Source organism: Artibeus jamaicensis, unplaced genomic scaffold (assembly GCF_021234435.1).
Source record: "Artibeus jamaicensis isolate MK-2021 breed Jamaican fruit bat unplaced genomic scaffold, CSHL_Jam_final contig_354, whole genome shotgun sequence".
NCBI lineage: Eukaryota > Metazoa > Chordata > Mammalia > Chiroptera > Phyllostomidae > Artibeus > Artibeus jamaicensis.
Window position 1 is genome coordinate 6,831,755 of NW_026521803.1, and position 14,766 is coordinate 6,846,520.

The 14,766-nt window shown below is 39.6% G+C and overlaps 1 protein-coding gene across 2 annotated transcripts in view; it reads left to right on the forward strand.

The window, feature by feature from the left end:
- Positions 1–14,766, forward strand: part of COLEC12 (collectin subfamily member 12) — a 233,281-nt gene that overhangs the window by 73,816 nt on the left and 144,699 nt on the right. The window lies entirely within an intron of this gene.

The following is a 14,766-nucleotide window of genomic DNA, read 5'->3' on the forward strand; positions in this document are numbered from 1 at the left end:
TCTGGTGTGTTTTTGCATCGAGCCTGTGTAACCTTCATGTGTATGGATACATTTCTTTGTTGCAAGGATTGACATTTCTGAAAACACCTGGCATAGGCTTAGACAGAGTAGGTGCTCAATCATTGTTGCTCGTTGAATACAAATCTTATTTAATCAGTTCATTGAAACACATTATGTCTGGAGAAGAATTTAGCCATTTGCTTCTTATCTTTGCAAGGTGGCATTTCCTGTTGCAGCCTCCATGAATAGTCTGGATTATTTATGCTCTGGATTACTTATGCCACTTTATGAGGAGGTGTACTTCTGGGTTGTTACTGCCCTTTCAGCCTGAGATCCGGAATAAATACAAGTAAAATAGACTTGACCCAACCACAGTCTGTTCAAACTCACTTTTCTGGCAATCTGAGGGCCGAAGCAAAGCTCCCCAGCTCAATCTGGACCAGCTTAACCAGAGCTGATATGCAGACTTGTAATGATGAGAATAAATGCTTGATGTTGAAAGCTTTAAAAAAAAAAAAAAAGGGATAACTTCAAAGCTTCTCACTGGATCATTGGTGGTGGGCTTACCAGTTCACAACTTTTTTTTTGCAGGGGGCAGGAATTATGTTAAAACATGGTGAATTTGAGGTTCTTAGTGAGTTGTATTATGCCCCCCTAAAAGATGTTGAATTCCTAACCCCCAGTACCTGTGGAGCTGACCTTATTTGGAAATAGGGTCTTTGGAGATGATCAAGTTAAGATGAGGTTATTAGGGTGGGCCCTAATCCAATGTGAATGTTGTCCTTATAAAGAGGGGAAATTTGGACACAAGGACACGTACAGGGAGAATGCCATGAGAAGATGAAGGCACAGATTGGGGTGGTGGCACAGAAGCTGAGGAATGTAAAAATGGCCAGAAAACCCCCAGAAGCCAGGCGATGCATGGAGGAGAGTCTCTGTCACAGCCCTCAGGGGGAAACCGATCCTGCAGACAGTTTGATCTTGGATTTCCAAAACTGTGAGAAAATAAGTTTCTGTTGCTTAAGTTGCTCAGGTTTTGGTACTTTGTTACAGTAGCAGCCCTGGGAAACTAACAGAGATTTTAGTAACAGGAATTGTGGTGCATGGTAACAAATACCTAAAAATGTGGAAGTGACTTGGGAATTGAGTAATGAGTAGAGGTTGGAAGAGTTTGGAGATGCATGCTAGAGGAAGCCTTGAAGAGACTGTTGATAGAAATGTGGACATTAAAAGTGATTTTGATGAGAGGTCAGAAAAAGGAGAGGAGAGCAGTAGAGGAAGCTCCTATCATCTTAGAGAATATGTATATCATGGATATAATGCTTCTGGACATATATGAGTGTTAAGAGCATTCTGAGGAGGTCTTGACAGAAATGAGAAACATGTTATTGAAACTGAGAGAAAGGCACTCCTTGTAATGAAGTGGCAGAAATGGCTGATTATGTTCTGTTGGATGGAAAGTAGAATTTGCAAGTGATAAACTTGATACTTAGCTGATGAGATTTCTAAGAAAATGTTGAAAGAATGGTCTAGTTCCTCTTTGCTGCTTGTAGTCAAATGCAACAGGACAGAAATAAATTGAAGAAAGAATTGTTACACAAGAAAGAAATATTACTTGAAGGTTTGAAAAATTCTCAGCCTATCTATATTGCAGAAAAAGAAAAAGTGTACTCTGGAGAGAAACCCAAGGGTGTGGCTGGACCGCTGTTTGCCAAGCACAGATCTGGGGACCAGAACCACCCCTCAGTTCCAGAGGTCTTGGCCACTACCCTGGGCTCAGGGAGTGGACTGCCATCCTGGTGGCCCTGGAAGACAAAATATCAAGCCAAAGAGGTTCATTCCCAAACCTTAAAATCTAGTGGAATTTAACCTGCTTATTTTCTGACTTGCTAAGGCACATAGCTCCCCAACCCCTCCCCTAATTACTCCCTTTTGGAATGGAAATATCTATCCTATGCCTGTTTTCCAATGTATTTTGGAAGGAGATAATCTGTTGTCCAGGTTCATAGTTGAAGAGGAATTTTGCTCCAGGGTGAATATCTTTTTAAAATTATATTTTCTTGATTATGCTATTACAGTTGTCCTGATTTTTCCCCCTTTGCCCCTTCTACCCAGCACCACCTCCCCACACCATTGTTCATGTCCATGGGTCATGCGTAGGTTCTTTGGCTACTCCATTTCCTCTACTATACTTTACATCCCCATGGCTATTCTGTAACTACCTATTTGTACTTAATCCGCTCACCCCTTCACCAATTCTTCCATATCCTCCCCTTTGGCAACTATCAAGACGCTTTCCACATCCATGATTCTGTCTCTAATATTCTTGTTTGCTTAGTGTTTTTTAGGTTCAACATTTCATATAATAACTGTTTGGTGGTGATGAACTGCTTTAGTTTTTTTCTTATATGGGAAGCTCTTTATCTGCCCTTCCATTCAAAATTATATCTTTGGTAAGTAGAGGATCCTTGGCTGTAGGTCCCTGCTTTTCATGACTTTGAATAATTCTTGCCAATCCCTCCTAGCTTGAAAAGTTTCTTTTGAGAAATCAGCTGACAATCTCATGGAAATGCCACTGTAGGTAACTAACTGCTTTTCTCTTTTTGCTTTTAAGATTCACTCTTTATCTTTAAACTTTAGCATTTTAATTATGATGTGTCTTAGAGTGGGCCTGTTTTCATACATCCTCTTTGGAACTCTGTGCTTTCTGGACTTACATGCCTATTTCTTTCACCAAATTAGGGAAGTTTTCTTTCATTATTTTTTAAAATAGATTTCCAGTTTCTTACTCTTTCTCTTCTCCTTCTGGCAGCCCTACATTGTGAATTTTGAATCACTTGAAGTTGTCCAAGGGGTTGCTTATACTATCCTCATTTTTTTAAATTCTTTTTTCTTCTTGTTGTGATTGGTTGTTTTTTGCTTATGTTCCAAATCATTGATTTCATCCTTGGCTTCATCCCCTCTACTATTGTTTCCCTCTAAATTGTTCTTTATTTTAATTAGTGTATTATTAATATCTGACTGGCTCTTTTTTATGCTATTGAAGTCCTCACTAAGTTCCTTGTGCATCCTCCCATCCAAGTACTAACCAGGCCCGACCCTGCTTAGCTTCCGAGATCAGACGAGATCGGCTTGTGCATCCTTATATCCAGTGTTTTGAGCTCTGCATCTGGCAGATTGTAGATCACCATGTTTTTAAGATCTTTTCTTGGAGTTTTGATCTGTTCTTTCATTTTGGTCAAGGTTCTTTGTCTCCATATTTTGGCAGCCTCCCTATGTTTGTTTCTGTGTATTAAGTAGAGCTGCTGTAATTCCCTGTCTCAGTAGCATAGCCTAATGTGGTAGCTGTGTCCTGTAGGGTCCAGTAGCACATACTCAACTATCACCCAAAATTGGTACTCAATGTGTGCGTTTTTTGTGGGCTGAGTAGAACCTCCTCTTACAGTTGAAACTTTATTGCTGTTAGCAGGTCAATGGGAGCAATTTACCCAGGCCAGTCAGCTGCAAGGATTGGCTGTAATCTCTGACCACAAACCTCTGTAGAGGGTCAGCTGTGCAGTGGCAGGGTGGTGGTGCTCTGATATGGTCTGTAGCTGTCCACGGGTGTGCAGGCTCTCAGGTTTCCCAGGTGATACAGGCCAAGGTCAGCCCCCACCTGTGTTTTGCCCAGGACTGGCCTGCCTGAGCTATAATACAATCTGAGATGGCTGCTACTTGTGCCAGGCTCGGAGATTCCCAGGTGAAGCCTAGCTGTGAATCTAGGTTGGCCGCTGCTAGTACTGGGCCCAGGGCCACTTAACAAGAGTTATGGGGGCTGGGGGCCCTTTGAGGCTGGGGGCTCTTTGACACAGGCTGTTGTTTGAGAGGATTTTGGAAGTTGTGAAGCATGAGCCAAGACCAGCCTTTCATATGGAAAAGGAGCTTGGGTGGGCCCACAAGTTGGGTATGATTGAGTCTCTGGGGATCTCCAGGGTGGGGCAACAGTGTTAGGCAGGTTGATGGAGTCTCAGATATGGCATCAGCTTGCCAGCTCTGTGGCTCTGAGTGGGGAGAGTTCAGAAAAGGGACAATGGCCTGACTTTCTGTCTGGAAGAAGGCTATCCCTTAGCCCTCACCTTGATAACAGACACTTCACTTTCTCCCTACATGCCATCGGTGCCTTTCAGCTGCTACCCCAGTGCTGGAGCTCAGCAGGAGTGACTCTGATTAAGTTCATGTATGGATTCTTTAAGAGGAATTGCTCGGGAATCCAGAATTTTCTACCACTGACTCAATCCCCACTGGTTTTTGCAGCCAGAGGTTATGGGGACTTTTCTACCTGGCACTGGAACCTTGGACTTGGGGTCCTGGTGTGGGGCTGGACTCCTCTCTCCCAAGATATCCCTCCTGAATTTTTATTCACCACATGTGGATGTAGGACCACCTTGTTCCATATCTCTGCTGTTCCTACCAGTCTGGATGCATGGGGTTTCTTTAATTCTGTAGTTGTGAGACTTCCATTCAACTCCATTTCTAATGGTTCTGAGTGGTGGTGATTCTATATTTCAGTTTAATTTTTATATGGTTGTGTGAGGGGGCTAGCCATGTTTACCTCTGCTGCCATATTGACTGGAAGTTCCAGTTGAATGTTACCCCTGGACTCACCCATATATGATTTGGATGTTTAGATGACGAGATTTGGAACACTGAGCTGATGATCTGTAGATGAGATTTTGGACTTAGAGTTGATCCTGGAATAATTAAGACTTTGGGGGACATAGTGATGAGGTCAACATATTTTGCATGTGAGAATTTTGGGGAGCCAGAGTCCAAATGAGTCATCCAATATGACTGTTGTCCTTGTACAGAGGGGACATTTGGGACCAAAGACATTCCCACTGGAAGAATGCTATGTAAAGACAGGCAGAGATAAGGGTGATGCAGCAGAAGCCAAGGAATACCAAAGACTGCCAGAAAACCACCAAGAGTTAGGAGATGCATGAAGGAGATTTCTCCCTCACAGCCCTCAGAAGGAACCAACCCTGCTGACACCTTGATCTTGGACATCTGGCCTCCAGAACCGTGTGAAAACAAATTTCTATTGTTTGAGTAATCCATTTTGTGCTACTGTGTTATGGTAGTACTAGGAAATTAATACAGCATTCTATCAGTTTTCTGTGTCTGCTATAATAAAGTACTATAACTTGGTGGCTTAAAACAGCAGACATTTAGTCTTCAACATTTCTGAAGGACAGATGTCCAAAATCAGTCTCACTGAGCCAAAATCAAGGTGTCAGCAGGGCTGGTTCCTTATGGAATCTTCAGGAGAGAATCTGTTGTTTGTCTTTTCCAGCTTCTGCTGGCAACTGGCATTCTTTGGCTTTTGGCCGCATCACTCCAGTCAGTGCCCCAGTGGTCACATTGCCTCTCTGTGTAACTGTCAAATTTCTTCCTACTTCTCTCTTAAAAGAACACTTGTGATTGTATTTAGGGCCCATTCAAACAGTCCTGGATAATCGCATATCAGAATCTTTAATCACCCCTGCAAAGTCTCTTTTTTTAAGGTAACGAAGGTTCTAGGGATTAGGAACCAATGTGTTTAAGGGCCATTAATGACCTACCACAGGTTCCTGATATCTAGGTGGAAATGGCCAGTGGTTAGTAAGATGTGAGTCTGGAGTACACAGGAAAGGACATGATCAGAACCTATGCGAGAGTGAAAAACATAAGAATGGATATGATCACTAATAGGGAGCAATAAGGGGGCCAAGGACAGAACTACAGGGAATGTCTCCCTTAAACCAGTGGATAGAAGGAGATGATCCAGTGAAATTGGCTAAAAAGAGGTGTTCTAGAGGTGGAAAAGAACCAGGAGGGTATGGTGTCATGGAAGCCAAAAGAGGAATTTAAAAAAGAGAAAATCCTTCTTATGCTACATAATTGGGAAGCCTTAAGGACATTATGCTAGATGAAATAAGCCAGTCACCAAAGTACAAATACTGTATGATTCCACTTATATGAGAGTTACTTAGAGTAGTAAAATCCATAAAGACAGCGAGCAGAATTGTGATTGTCAGGGTCTGAGAGATGGGAATACAGAGAGTTAGTGTTTAAGGATAGAGTTTCAGTTCTGCCAGAGGAAAAGAGTTCTGGAGCTGGGATGCCCCACAATGTGCATGTACTTGGCATTTACTGAAGAACAGTGTATATACTTAAAAGTGGCTAAGAGGGTAAATTTTATCTGCATTTTATCATTATAATTAAATTGAAAAAAGAAGGACTTCTTATATTTTAATCAGTGATTTTTAGTGCCAGTGTCGTGCCTTCATGTAACATAAATGTGTGCTAACACAAGTGAAGGCAATCTATGCCTCATTTCTTCATTAAATATTCTATTAACAAGTGAAGTATGTAGCATATATGATTGGCGTGAGGATAAAAGAAGATGAGATGAATTTTGTAAGTGAAAGCAGTTTTGAAATGACAAGAAATGTTCTGAGGAAAGTTTTAAAAATAATATTATTATACATAACTGTTATTTTAAAAATCTTGTGTGATTTCTGGTCATATAATGTTTTAAAAAATAAGAACAGTCCCTGGTGTGGCTGAACCAGAGTTAATATCAAAGTACTAAAATTACTTTGTAATAGAGAGAGGGAGCCAGGTCTGAGTAGGAGAGTGCGAGGTATATGATAAAGTGGCCCAGACGTTCTTGTTTAAAGATCTGTGGGTTTGCTACAAGTATCCCAAAGCTAGCCCAGCATCCCATTTCACCACAAAAATGTATGTCAGACCCAAGGTCACTGCATTAGTTTGGGTTCCTCCAGAAAGCAGAAGTCTGCACAGAATTAGAAGTAAAGTGCAAGAGATTCATTAGTAGAAATGCATGAAAAAAATAATGGGGCAAGGGAGCCAAAATAACCAGGGAAAGCCTTCTGACTGGGATGCAAGTCTGACACCTTCAAAAAGAGAAGACAAAAGGAAGATTGGGCAGAAAGAGCCTCAGACCACAGTGCAGCCCTGAGATGGTCTCAACTAGGCAGATGGGCACCCCTGATTAGAGACTGTGTTAGAAGTGGGCCAAGTCAGGAAGATGTGACCTTAATCCAGTGCTCCTGCCAGGCTCGGTCAGTGACTGGGAGCAGACTTTGGGCAGCATGGCTTCAGCAGGGACACTGTGGCAGATCCCAAAGGTGCAGCAGTTGGGGGTCATAGCTGGTTCTCTCTTGAAGGGAAATCTGGGTGGCACACCTCCATGGGAGCAGTGTGGTTTTCCCCATATTCTAGGAAAGCATCTTAGTAGGGAAATCTGTGAGATTTGCTCAGGGAGCATCATTATGGTGGCTCATAGGGCAGCTAACAGCATTTCAGAGGCTGTCTATGTGGCACTGCAGGTCACCTTCAAATCAAGGTCTGGTACTTTTGATGTTTGTCTCTATTTAGAGTGTAAACAACAGCAGGAAGAACCAGCTTCAGAGAAGATCAAACACACTGGAGTTATTTTTTAACATTTTTTTCCCTGATTACTGAAATAATACACAGTTGCTGTAACAATTTAGGTGTAGAACTGTGTAACTTAGAAAGTTAAAGTCTGTGGTAACACTTTATCCTCAAAAGATAATAATTGTTTTTTTAAAGGTGTATATTTTACCTTTAAAAATGTTAATATATAGACTTCAGTATGATTTCAATAAAAGAGATGAATTCAAGTAAACTATTTATTCCTCCTTCCTCCAGGTGGTATTTCTTTGGGAGCAGAAATACGACATCATTTTGAATATCTGGCCACTAATTCCTTCTATTGTTTGTGAATATACTAAATGCAAAATATTCCTTCAATGAAAATAGCTTTAAAAATGGTAGAATTTATTTTGCTACAAATACAACAAGAAGCAAAGTTTTATATCCATTAAGTTTAGGTACAGTATACCTAATTTCAGTTGGGTATTTAAAAAACCTTTAAGCCCATTTAAAATGGTATTTGTACTTGTATAACATAGACATAGAATCTGTTTAAAAAGACTCCCCACAGATTTCTTTTGACCATTTTTATTTACTTAATTGTTGTAATTTATGCTTATTTTTGGCCACTAATCACCTAATTGGCCTCATAGACATTGAAGTTTATTCAGAGTTCACCAGTAGTTGAATGAATATTATCTTCCATTCAGATTCTATAGGAATTTGACAATATTTGTGAAATTTGGGCAGGAGGATGGGGGCTATTGGCCTACCAATGCATAATGAAAAACATATAGAGAAGAGACAAATTGTATTTCAAGTTAATTTAGTTTTACACAACAGAGTCTGTACCTAATCATTCATTCATCACACACCAATTGAGGGTTTTAGGAAGTCAGTCTGTTTGCCCTGTATCTTGAGTCAAGGGTCCTATTTTTACACGAGGGTTGCCAAACCGAGTTACACTACAATAGTGTTCTGCCAACACAAAGATTACAGGATCAGGCCATTTGTGAGCACTCATTTGCCAAACAGTCAGTTGTATTTTATTTAGACAATCCCAGCCTCCTCCATTCATTTTGGAAACTCCATTGTATTTATCCCACGATGACGATAAAGTGGTTAAAAGAAAGATTACCACACAAAGCAGTATTTTCAAGAGAAACAAAGGCACTGATACAGACAAACTTCAGAGAAAGACAAACTTTGTGGCCACCACTTGGGTGTTTGGAAGCAGCAGACTCTTTTGTTTTTCTGTCACAGCGGTACTGCATTCCACACTGAACTTTGTAGATACATGTTCTGATGCACACTATTTCCAAAATTCAGATTCTCCCAGCAATCCCCGCCCTGCACCAAATTACAGTTTATCTTGACTATTGGCTATTTTTGCAAAGAGTTCTAAAAATACTCTCTAATATCAATAATGAAAGCTGGAGGTTTTCCTCCCTGTATGACTGCATTATTGATACCTTTTGCTATAGGGGGAAAAAAGTAATCTGTAGTTTTATACTTAGTAAAACCAGAGAGGACAGGACCTGCACTTACAGTTTTACCTGTATGTTTACTATGTATTAGTAAAAGATGCAGCACTAGAAACTGCTTCTTTGTAATGGTGTCAAATATATGTGGAATATACTTGAATTTCACGAAAGGAGAAGCTGGGATGAGCCCCTCCCACTTTTGACAGTGGCTCATAATAAAAACCAATATACCAGAGTTTCAGCAGGCCAAGGTTATGGTCTGCTGTTTTTCCTGGAGTGCCTCTATGGTGGATCTGTTTTACTTGGTCTGGCAAAGTCATCAGATTCTAGTCAAGAAGCCAGACTGGGTGGCCTCCATTCAGCATGCCAGGCAAGAACTGTGGGTGAATGTCCAGAAGTGGTAGGTTGCTCAGCTCTGCCTCTACCTCCATTGGAGTTGGAAACGTTCATGCTGCCCCAGGGGAAGGGATATCTGACTGCCTTCTGATGAAGTCAGATCCTGCTCAGAGTAGCAAGGTCTCACCCCATGTAGGAAGGTGCCACAAATACAAGTATCTCTTAGATGGTACAACCATGACTGATCCTGAATTATTGTAGAAAACGGGGATTTACTAAAAGATACCCTTTCTGTTGGTTAACAAAGGCTCTAAGCCAAGGAGAAGACCTGAATGCATGTGTCATCTACTCTGCGTGAACAGTTTTTCATAGGGAGGCACTCAACATGTGACTTCTGACTTAAAGGCCATGTAATTCCCAGGAGAGTCACTCCCTTCAATCACATGAGCCAGAAGGACTCATAAATAATCAGCATCTCAAATATGGCAAAATAAACAAGTATAAATAATCAAGAACAACTATGAAGGTAAACTCTCAATGATGAATGCATATTTTTTTCAGGAGCTTGTTGATGTGCTTCTGTGCCCTGGGACCCTTATATTCTGAAGATAAATAGGTAAAATAATTCAGGATGATTAGGGAGAAGTCAAATGGAATATGTGAATGAAATGAATGCCTTTTTAATCATTTTAGGGGTGCTCAAATAATACTAATGTGAGTGGCTGACACAGAGTTTCAGTGTATGCTAAGATCAACTGGACTTGCTCTACTAAGAATAATTTGTAGTTAACATAGTAGTTTATGAAAATTGTGCTAAAATTTTGAAAGGTTTGGAAGTTTTTAGAAAAGAAGCAAATTCTTTTTTGCATTTGGCATTTGAATTTTTTCACAAAACTTGTAGATAGAAAGATAAATGTCAGAACAATCTGGCAGTTCCTCAAATGGTTGAACATAGAATTTTCACATGACCCAGCAATAGACATGTCTACGTAAAACTTGCACATGGATATCCATAGCAGCACTAGTCATAGTAGCCAAAGAGTGGAAAGAACCCAAATGTTATCAACTGATGAAATAGAAAAATAAAATGTAGTGTAATCATACAAAGCAATATTACTCAGCTATAAAAAGAAAGTACTGGTGCATACTTCAACATGGATGAATCTTGAAAGTATGCTAAATGAAAGAAACCAAACAAAATGATCCCATTTACATGAAATGTCAGAATAGGCAAATCTATAGAGACAGAAAGTAGATTAGTGGTAGTGAGGACCTGGGAGGTACAGCAGCTGAATGACTGTTAATGGGTATTTGGTTTCTTTCTGGGCTAATAAAAGTGTTCTCAAATTGATTACACTGATGGTTGCACCACTCTATGAATATGCTAAAAACCATTGAATTAAACACTTTAAGTGGGTGAATTGTGTGGTGAATATATCTTCGTAAAGCTGTTCTGTTAAAAAAAGATAAATGTCACTCCATCCCTATCAGAATTTTCATAAATGTGAGTAATCAGCATTCAGATGAATGACATTTTATGCTATCATGTAGGCAACATCTGCAAGTTAAAAGGAACAAGATTCAGAGATGGCAGTTATAACCTAGGAGAGATGGATAATGTGTTTTCCAGGTCACTCTGGAATCCACACTAAAAGGAAAATGCTGACGCACTGTGCCACATTGAAGAACAAGTGCATGTTATTGCACTCTCCCATGTGCGTTGCATTCTGCTCTCCATGTGACAATTATTGGCCCTGGTCAGGTGTGATTACTCTATGGTATGTTCACCTCAGAGTGCACACATCATGTGGGAAAAACATTTCCAACTGTAGGAAACAAACTGCGAATGTCATAAGAGGGCAATGGGTCAGGTTTGGCCTCTGTTTAAAAATATGTAAGAACAAATATCTTAATAAACAAAAGCAGCTTAAACTGACAAAATAAAAACAAAACATAACAAATCAAGGAGGAGGTATGTTCCTAGATGTGGAAAAGCCCTGTGCACAGTCCCCTTTTTCAAGAGAACTAGGGAACTCTCATCACTGCATTTGAGATCCAGTGGCTTGATTTCAGGATATTATTTCTGACAACTCTAAATTCCTTGCTTTACGGCAGTATGGAAATATTATGTGTCGATTTCATTTATGTTTTTCAAATAAAGTTTGTTTTCCCATTGGGGAAAGATAGTTTTCTTGTCCTTTGCACTTATACTTATATTTTAACCTTTTCTTTCCCCTCTGTATCTCATTCCCTACTCTCCCCTTCCCCCCAAAAAGAAACAAAAAAATATTGCTCCAAAGAAAGTTGAGAGTGTCAGGATTGGAAGCCACTTCTGGGAATATCATGTCTCAAAAATAAATTAATTTCATATCAAAACTGCTTCTTACATTTTACATGAAATGTAAATATGGTCTTACATTTTTTATCTGCATGGCTCCATTAACTGTACAGATGGTCTGTTATTTTTAGGTTTGGCTTCAATTATGTGGGCCCTTTCACCAGCCACAGCTTTTTCACTGGACCAGCCCCTCCCTGGCTATAGATTCTAGACTCTACCCCAGTGATCTTCAAAGTGCAGTATAAACATATTTGCTTGGGTTTTGCCTAAAATTAGTGAAAGACATTTCAGATATAATGTTATTTAATATTGATATATGGTAAACACTGTATATATAATTTATAAATAAAATACATATACTGAAGGATACTTGCTTATTACTTTTTTCTTGGTGTTTGATCAGAAGGTTTGATGAGCACCCTCCTTTTTTCTTTGCCTTCTCTTTTCCTATCATAGCCCATTTCCTTATGCTCGAGCCCCATGGTTCATTTTTACTGGATCCCCTTACCCTCGCCCTGCATCATGAGGCTGAGGGAATATAGGCACATATCCAGAGCCAAGGATACCTTAGGGTTCATGAACAAACACACATTCCCATGAAAACCTGTGAGAACAGCCACACTTCCAGAGCCAACTAGTCTTAACCACTATTTCAATAGAAGGCCCAAGAGGATATTTAAACAAAATTTAGAGTGGTTTCACTTTACTAACCAAAAGACATGAAAATGAGATGCAAGGTAATTGAGGTTTTTTTTTTTTTAATTTGACCTTTGGTTACTTTCAACAATGAGAAAATTGATCTATCCATTTTTCCTGATTTGGATATTTTAATCAAGTACATACTATGTTTTAGGTGCTGTGGGAAAAAATCAGAATAGTTATCTGTTCTCTGATATCTTACAAAGCATTTGGAAAGATAATAGGCATATACAGAATATATATATGTATATATATGTACATATACAGAATATATATATGTATATATACATACATACAGGGTTAGGCAAGAGCTGTGAGTACACAAAAGCATTTATTCTTGTATTATTATTTATAAATTATTGTTTATTTGTATTACAATTGTAAATGCACTTTTTTCCACCCTTGCATATATAATACACACACATATATAAAACTGGTGCACAATCAGGGTTGTCTGTGCAACAGCCTTGATTCATGAGAAAAAAGAGATGACTCTTCTGCTAGCAGGTAATGACAAAATGAACTTTTGCAGTGACTTTCAGTTTTCACAGGTGGCTCTAGGATTGTGTTGAGGTGCCGGTTAGTGAAGGTCCTTGGAGCTGGAGTGCTCAGAGGAAGTGCCACAAGCCAAGATGAAACTTGAATGCACACAGGAGAAGCAGTACATGTGAAGAGCAAAGGGCAGGAACACACAAAACAGTAACTAAGTCTTCTCTACTGAACAGGGCTGAGGGCTGGATCTGTGCCCAGCACTGGATGGGTTTTCTCATTCAGAGCTTCCAGGCTTAGTTATTTGCCCAGGGTCGTGGCAGTCAAGTCCCAGAGGCAGACTCTGTGCCTATAATCCTGTCGATTTTGCCAGGATCCTGCCTTGCAGGGGAACAGGGGAGTTGTTGGTCATTAGACTAGAAGGAGTCTAGGTGCTGTCACATAATAGAAGGCATACTACCACCTCTGTTGTAAGAGCAGTTCTGTTGCAGTTCATAAAATGGATTCCCAAGTCACATCTTTGCTTTCAATAAAAAAATGGATGGAATGAAAACAAAGATGTGAATCAGGAATACTTGTGAGCTGATGTAGGGCTATTACCTAGTTTGAAGTTAGCAGGGAGAGTTAACAATAAGATTTCCAAGTGGGAATAGCTACAAAGAGTTGACTCATCCATAAAGAGTTCCGGAGAGAAGTAAGAATTAAAATAAAGATTCAAATGCCTTTGGCACAGACATCGTAATTAAAGACTTGAATTTATAACCTGTCTCTGATGGAAATACGTGGAGATGGAAAATCAGAGAGCCTCAGTCTGAATACAGAGGAAAGAAAGTAGCAGCCTACATTTCATTTTTATTTTTAAAGATTTTATTTATTTATTTTTAGAGAAAGGGAAAGGAAGGGAGAGAGGGAGAGAAATGTTGATGTGTGAGAGAAACATTGATTGGTTTCCTCTTGCATGCCCCCAACCAGGGTACTAGCGGCAACCAAGGCATGTGGCCTGACCAGGAATTGAACCAGCAACCTTTTAGTTTGCAGGACGACATTCAATCCACTCTGCTCCACACCAGTCAGGGCCTACATCTTATTTTTTATTCTCTTTTTTCCTTTCCGGCTCAGTCTCTGACTTACTCCTCAGACATTCCCAGCATTGAAGAATGTAATATTGCCATACAGGCTCAGAATCCCTCTTTATTTTCCAGTGTTGGTCATCAGAAGCCACATTTTTTTTTGTTAGATTCTAGAACTTCATTTTAAGAGAGTGAAATGGTAGAAGAAATTAGAATGCTAATGCTGGGAGAGGCTTTAGACATTTAACTACTACTCATAGTTCAAGGCTATTTAAGCATTACATTTATCACTTACCCTCTCTTCCCCACTTCCAGCGATTGTGGGCGCTCCAGTATCACTCATTCTATTCTGGTTTTTTTTTTTTTTTTTTAAGACAGAAAACTGTACTTGAACAACAATTAAATAAATAAATTAAAAAAATAAAAAATAATAAAGTTGATTTTAGAGAGAGAGAGAGGAAGATGTTGGGGGGACCATTGATTTGTTGTTCTACTTATTTATGCATCCATTGGTTGATTCTTGTATGTGCCCTGACCAGGGATGGAATCCACAACCTTGGTTTATTGGGATAACACTCTAACCAACTGAGCTAGCTGCCTGGCCATGGCTCATTTCATTCTTTTCTTATGGCATTCATTGTATCGAATAATAATGTTTGTTATGCTTGTTCTGTAGACTCAGTACAACTTGAAGGGAGAGATTTTGGTCTCATTTCTCTTTGCCCTCAATACCTGACACAAAAGATGTTTAATAAATGTTTGTTGACTAATTGTTCTTCCAACCCCCTAATATATTTCATTTTTCTTACAAATCTGGGTAAGGAACATCCTTAGTTTTCAAACCTATTGACTAGAATGAAGTTGCTCTTCTGAATCTGATAAGATTTTTTAGAGCACTTGACCCATTACA